A 7,957-nucleotide genomic window follows, 5' to 3' on the forward strand; every position below is an offset into this window, starting at 1 on the left:
TCGGCATTTAATAAACGTATTATAAATTAGTAAAATGCAAACCATTTTATAGATGTACTATTCATGTTTTGCTTTGTTCTCAAGGTTGATGTCTCGCTAACTTGTAAATGCAGTTAACGTTCCATTGAATGTTAGAAACCATTGTAAAAAATAGCTAAATTAGTGTAGAATCCGAACAATTATAACAAATAAAAGTGTGGTTAAAATAAAATGCCGCAACATTTTAAATAATAATAATAAAATACTATTGCTACATAGCAATTTTTTAAAAAAACATCAACAAAGGAAACATGCACTCTAAAGTTCTAAATATAATTTTGGCTTTTCTGGAAAACTGATCACCAAAATTTCAAATGCTTTTGAATCCTTTTCTCATCGCACAAGTTAACCAATATTACTTAATCTTTTTCTTTAGCTTATTTTTAGTATTAACATTTTGGTTATTTTACTATTTAAACTACTAAATTATCATTAGGTAGTCATTAGACCATTAACCATAACAATCAACATTCCCTGATTCTCTTCTTCGAACATGTATTAAGCTTATCCAAATTGCTATAAAACTTCTGACATGTATCAGATATTTTCTATTCCGTAGGATTAAAATAAGAAGAATTTACAAATATGACTCAAAACTTGATTTTAAACCGATAAACAATATGATTGAATGCTGACTCTGACTGGTTAGTAAAGCTAAAGGAAAAGGAGGCTCCAAAAGAAAAAGAAAGGTGACGTTTGCAGTGACGTATGACTATGTTTGTCTAAACTTACGTGAAGCCATCGTTTTTTGACTTTTCAAGACTCCATAAATTCAAGGTAACCTGAATCTAATCGTATACTTCTTACTCTTTTTAATTAGTACTATCCCTCTAATTAATTTTTATTTAACTTGGAATCTTTTAATTAGTAGTATATTGTTTTGAAGACATTTTATTAGTTTTAACAATATCACACTATTGATCGGTGACAAATTCTTAAAATCAAAATTTTGATTTTTACAGTGACAAGTTTCAGGATAGATAAGACCACTCTATAATAGAGGCTCTATTCACTAGTCAATTTGTTCAAATTGTATGATCCTAAACCCTAAACCATCAATCCTAAACCCTATTTTTTTTTGAAATATGAACCCTAAATCCTGAAACATTAACTCTAAATTCTAAACCCTAAACATCAACTCTAAACCCTAAACTTCAACTCTAAACCCTAAACCATCGACACAAAACCCTAAACTATCAATCCTAAACCCTAAAAAGTAAACTCTACACCCTAAAGCTTAAAAAAATAATCCTAACCCTAAAACAACAACTCTAAACCATAAACCCTAAACCTTCAACTCTAAACCCAAAACATAAACCCTAAAACCCTGAAACATCAACTATAAACCCTAAACCCCAAAACATCAACTCTAAACCCTAAACCATCAACTTTAAACCCTAAACCCTAAACTACAACTCTAAACCCTAAACCCTAAAATATCAACTCTAAACTCTAAACCCTAAACTTTCAATTCTAAACCCTAAACGTAAACCCTAAACCCTAAAACCCTAGAGTTGATGTTTTAGGGTTTAGATTTGAAGGTTTAGGGTTTAGAGTTGATGTTTGGGGGTTTAGGGTTTAGAGTTGATGTTTCAGGTTTTAGGGTTTAGAGTTGATGTTTTAAGTTTCGATTTAGGGTTTAGGGTTTACATTTGATGTTTTAGGGTTTAGATTTGAAGGTTTCATGGTTTAGGGTTTAGAGTTGATGATTTAGGGTTTATAGTTGATGCTTTATGTTTTATGTTTAGATTAGTTAAACTTATGTTTTTTTTTGTCAAAGTTAATTCAAGGGCTATAAATGTTTTTTATCATTCATTAAAGATGAGAGTAAAATTGATTAGTGTAAACATAAAAAATGGTACTTTGAAAATGATATTTTTGGCAATTTCCCAAGATTCTAAGTTTTTTGACCAAAATCAGGATGGCGAACCGTTTTAAGCAACATGAAAATCGGGATGCGCTTAATACCGTGTTCGCATGCGCATGATGACCAGTAAATGCTTGGCGGAGAAGAGCCATAGAGCTTTTATTGTTATTGGTTAAACTCATGAATCTAGGTTGCGTGGAAACGGAAACGGATACGCGGAAATAAAACGTTTCGAAACGTGGAAATGTGATTTTTGATTTTTTTTGCTTTGAAAACGTTTTAGAAACGTCTATAAATAAATAAATAAATATATGATTTTATAATATTTGCATTTATTTTTATTATGTTTAGTATATGAATACAAATAAATAAATAGTCATTCTATTTAATCATACGAAAATAAAATAAGTCATCATTAAACATCAAAATCATATAAAATTTTTAAAATAACAAAAATCCAGTGCTTAAATATTAAATAGTTTAACTAAAATTAAAATCATAACAACAAGTCATAACCAATTGGAAAGTTCTAACGTTTCTAGAACAGAAACGCGAGTGAGATTTTTAAGAAACGATTTTCCAATGCGTTTCCGCGAGTTTCCGAGAGATTCCGATTCCGAAACGTTTCCGAAACGTGAAACGGACCTTCAATCAAGTTTTCATGCAACATAGTGAGGAATTATGAGAAAAATCCTTTTTTCTTGTGTTGGCTTTAATCCAAATATATGCAATATGTGTAAGGTTTGGTGGTCGAGTGCTAGTAAATAAAAAAAAATTGCATAAAGAAAATCTATGGCAGCTCCGAGATTTAGTTGCAGAAATCATAGAAAGCCCTAATACAAAGATGATGACATAATTACAAAATTGCCACTCTTTTATAAAAATTAAGCAAAACCGCAACTTGAGCTTGGGACCTGAGAGTCAGACATAAGCCAAGCCCTTTACCGCTAGACTACGCAGACTTAACTTTAGACGTTTGCATAAAGACTATATTATACTAATTGTTTTTTTTTGAAAAATATATCCAATGTTGTTTTAAATGTGTACAAGTAGTATAAAGTTTACTAGTTTAAAGTAAACAAACTTGATACCATAATGATTTTGTGTTGCTTACATTGTTGTTGTTATATGTTTGTACATATGTACAAGCCTTATTGTGTACAATGTTTTGTTGGTGTACACATGTACAAATTATATAACCAGTGTACACGAAGCTGCTTCTACCTACTTCACCACATGGAGTCACCGGCCGTGGTATTCCAAACAGAATTTCCATATAGTTTATGTGATTATTATGTTGTATGGGTTTTTGTTTGGTGGTAGAGTCTATATCTGTAAAATATATATATGAGGATTACTATGTTTTTTTTCCTTCTTCGTTTATCAATGTATCATGATAATATTGCAAGAAGTTTTATACTTGTATCGTATTGCATAAATTTTTATTTTTTATATAAATTTAGGACTGACAGTGACTAAAGCTAAATTCATCGGTACGTACTAAAAAAAAGTGGAAAATGCTCGTGACTATTATTTTCCTTACATAGACATGTTCTGATAAATAAATAAAATCTGTAAATGGGTATCATTATCATAGTTAGTATTCTTGGGACACCGAAAACCAAATTGCAAATAATAAACTCATTGCAAAATATAACAGATAAACTTGGTGATGAAATTTGGTATTGTTATCCTTGTGGCCATAGTGGAGCCTGCATAGAACCCATGGCGAAGAGGCTCTTTATCAGGACAGTCTTCAATGTGCAGCAATACCATCTACATACATTTACACCATTGTTATGTTACACACAACATCACAATCACAAGCTTGTTCTTTGAGGTTGCAGAATAAAACCAAGTTCATATCACCAGCTCTCCTCCCAATCTTTTGAGTAAGAAACACCAACGAGTCAATGGTGCCTTTTGGCTCTGGTGGATCACGTCCAATCTCTGCAAACCCTTCTCTTATCCTTGGTATATCAAACCCTCAATATATTGTGACCGGCCCATACCCTTCCTACATATAGATACAAACCACTAACACATCAACACAACTGAACAAAAATAGAGACAAGCAGAGACAGTACCATCTCCTTTGTGGACACAGAAACCCAAAAAGAACAAAACTTTTGTATCAACAAGCAATTCAACAACACAGATAAGAAAGAAAGTACAAACCATTCAAACATGGATCAACACAACTAAACATAAAGGGAAAAAAAAAGAGAGACAAAGTGAAACAACAGAGAGAAAGTATCATCTCCTTTTGTAGACTCATAAAAACCAAAAAGAAGAAAACTTTATCAACAACACAGAGAAGAAATAAATTTCAAACCATGGAGAATCTCGTAGACGTCGTCAGCGATATCTGCAAAAAATAAAACGTCGAATGGACTTGGAGAGAGTAGGAACCATTCAAGAACCGTCGATTTCACTCAATATAATTGTCTTGCTAAATAAAAAAACTCTATCTATTTCACTTAATTTAGCAAAACACATAGAAAATGTCTTTTTATTAGTTTATAAAATCAGTTAGACATGAACACTAAATATCCACTTAAGTACGAGTTGTTCCTTTCGGGTATCGTTTTTTTTGTTTTAAAATTACTCGCTCCTTGAATATTATAAATTTATGTGTAGGTTTTGATTAGAATCATTTTGAGTCTGGATGAGTTCGGTTCTGATGTATATGACCCTAAAAATATCTAAATAACCAATGTATTTAAAACAGATTTGGATATTTGTACCAAAAATAACCATATTATCCGATTTGATCCAGGTCTTTTGAATAAAATTAGTTATATTACCACATATATAAAATACAAAACACTAATTATGAAAAATATATATATAAGTATAGTGTTATTTTAGTAATTTCATTAATTATAGTACTTTAACAATATATCACATCATTAATTATATTTACTAATGCAGATTTTTTATTTATTAGTTAATCAATATTAACTTTGTGCAATTATAAAAAAACAAAAATGTAAGATAACCGAGTTCATTAAACTGACAAAATAACAACCCTGGACCGATTACAAGTTCTATATTCTTATACATACAATCTTGCTTTGTGTATGTCATAGTGTAATGTTTATAAAAATAACATAGTGTTATTTTGTATAAGATTGTATACTTACAAGTTGTTTCTTTCGGGATTAATGTTTTTGGATTTTAAAATTATACGCCACTTGGATATTATAAATTTATGTATGAGGTTTGAGTTGGGTCATCCCGGGTCTTAATGATTTTGATTATGATGTGTAGAAACATAAAAATATCTAAATAACCAATATATCTGAAAGGGATCAGTATAATTGTACCAAAAATAATCTTATTACCCCATTCAGTCCAAATATTTTGAGTACAATTAGTTATACGACGACACATCTTAAATATATAACACCAATTATAAAATAGCGAATAAAAATTTATAAACTGGAAAAGTTTAAATTTGTTATAAACCAAAAATTTTTTTTCGTGAAATATATTATTTATATAAATATAAATATATTTTTTATTTACATAATAGTTTGTAAAAAAATATTTAGTGTAAATAAATAAAATACTAAAATAAATTGGGTTGGTTTTTATATTTCACAAATAAAAAATATTATTTGTAAACTTAGAAAATAATATATTAAGAATATTCTTTTTTAGGAGAGAAAATAGAAAAATACATCGGAGACAAATCCATCTCTATTATGAAATTCTTCTGTTTTAGAGAAAAAATAAAGGAATACATTGGAGATGGTCTAAGCATGGCGACGTAAACAATCGACGTTGAGATTTCAGCTTTTATGATTCTTACTATTCTAATGTTTCAATATAATTTGAATATTCCATTTGTTTAATAATATAATTGTTTAAAATATTTGTTGTTTCACTATATAAATTGTTTTTATATTTCAATGTACCTTTATATTTATTGGATATTGTGTGGCCACTTAAATTACGTAAATTACTGTTTAATTGATTAAATTTATATACTAAATGACAGTTTTCTAAAGTAATAATTTTTAAATATTGTTGATTTAGTGATTTTAATTAAAACTGATTATATTTTGAAACAGATAGAGTAATCTATAAACTAACTATATATTTGTAAAGTTATCTCACCTTGAATTTTTCTCATTCTGTGCATTCCTAATTGAAAGGAGATAATCAACATCTAATATTATGTTACTCTCAGTATATTAGAAGTGGTCGAACTGTAAACCAATTAAGAATGATGTAAGGAAGACATAAAGATGTATTTTCAGTTATCATAAATATTGAATCAATTGACAACAACTTAATTATGTCCAACGTACTATAACAGAGAAGAATTTCCATCTTTCAGATTTAGGGTTTAGGGATTAGGATTTAGGGTTTAGTGTTTTGCTGACGACGTTAACAATATTTTTTTAAAATATTTTTTTTGTAATTACTATTTTTTTTACCTTTTTATTTTTAAAACATAATATAACTTGACAATATTTTGTTTCCTTTTTTAAAAGATATCAAATTTAAAATAATGAAATCCTATTGGTTGGTGAACCTAGAGGTTCACCCTAGGGAGTGAACCCAAAAATAACTCTTTATATTTTAAGTAGGTTACTAGATACTGACCCGCCATTTCATTAGATGAGGATGTGTTTCAATAGTCTAATTTCTAATATGGTTTTATTTTTATAAATTGTAATTCTAATTAGTGGAAGTATGTCTTTGAATAGTTTATTATCTAATATGGTTTTATTTTTATAAATTGTATTGTAATTTATTTGTTATTAGTAAAATTGTGTTTACACATATTGGACTTCAAATCCGTTGTTTGTTTAATTCTTAAATATATCACATATATTAATTTGTTTAGTTCTTAAATGTATAATCTCAACTTTAAAAATAAAACAGGCTTTTTATAATTTTAAGTATAGATATTTTACACAAATTGGCATAATGGATTAATATATTTGTTTATGTGTATTGAATCAGATGTTTCAAAAGATTTTGGGGTGTTTTAATTTTAGTAGGATTTAGGGGAGTTTTGAATTTATTTGGGTGATTTTGATGAAAACTAAAAACTAAAAATAAAAATCTGCAGGTTATTTGATAAGATAGTAGAGTTGTTTAGGTGATTCTACTACTCGGTACTGGTTAGTCTAAAATCTTCGATTACACTTTTATTAAAGCCGTATCCTTTTCAGATGGCCAAACAGTGTGAATTTTTTTGAAAGTTAATGTTTCGGAGCAGCTTGGTTAAATTAAGAGAATTAAAAGTTAGATGCTTTATCCAAAGCTAATGTTGTACATGTGTAGATATAGTGGACGTTGGAGTGGCAAAGAAAGACATAAGATGAGCTCTTGTAATATTCTCTGTCAGGTCCTAACGAGAGGAAAAGCTGATATGATGCTGAGTTGTTGCGTCTCAAGAAGAAGTTGGATTCAAAATTGAGCATTACACACCAAACTTCGTCGTGATCCGGATCAGAGGTATCGAAAGCATCTGAAAAGGAATATGCTTTGAACCATTGGAAGGTCACCGGTTTGTTTCAAAGCTTGATCCAAAACCATAAACATGACTTTTGTAACATTTGATGCGTAAGACTTGATACGTGAGAAATCGCAGTCTCACAAATTCTCATTTGCAAGGGTTCTTTATGCTTCTGGTTTGCTTGTATTCGCAACTACATCGCAGTCTCGCTGGTTAGTTTTTCTGTCCATTTTCTGGAAGTTCTTTATGTTTGTCTCCTTCGTTCCATTCTGGTGGCTATAACTCCAGCTTTCTGTTTCAATATTTTGTCTATAATGTTTTTTAAAAAAATTGTCCAAATAACACCTATATAGATGATATTCTGCGGGAACTATTTTTAACTAAAAATAAAGGTAAACTCTCTTAGAATACTTATCACAAATTTTTTTCCTGAATATTGTTTAAAATTGAATAACAGTGGATTTGATATGAGTTTTACAAATTGCTAATTGAATAACAGGAGATCACAAGTGATTTTCACAAATCTCATGTTCAATAACACTTGATTTGGAAAGAGTTTTTAAAATGACTTG

General features: G+C 29.3%; 1 long non-coding RNA gene across 1 annotated transcript; it reads right to left on the minus strand.

Annotated features, from left to right (window-relative positions):
* Positions 1 to 3,556: 3,556 nt before the first annotated feature.
* On the minus strand, positions 3,557 to 4,325 carry LOC106340435. Its single transcript, XR_001269391.1, has 2 exons — positions 4,242 to 4,325; positions 3,557 to 3,923 (listed from the first exon to the last, which is right to left on the minus strand). It is a non-coding gene; the product is annotated as an uncharacterized LOC106340435 (long non-coding RNA).
* Between the last annotated feature and the right edge of the window lie 3,632 nt (positions 4,326 to 7,957).

Source organism: Brassica oleracea, chromosome C4 (assembly GCF_000695525.1).
Source record: "Brassica oleracea var. oleracea cultivar TO1000 chromosome C4, BOL, whole genome shotgun sequence".
In the NCBI taxonomy this organism is placed as follows: domain Eukaryota; kingdom Viridiplantae; phylum Streptophyta; class Magnoliopsida; order Brassicales; family Brassicaceae; genus Brassica; species Brassica oleracea.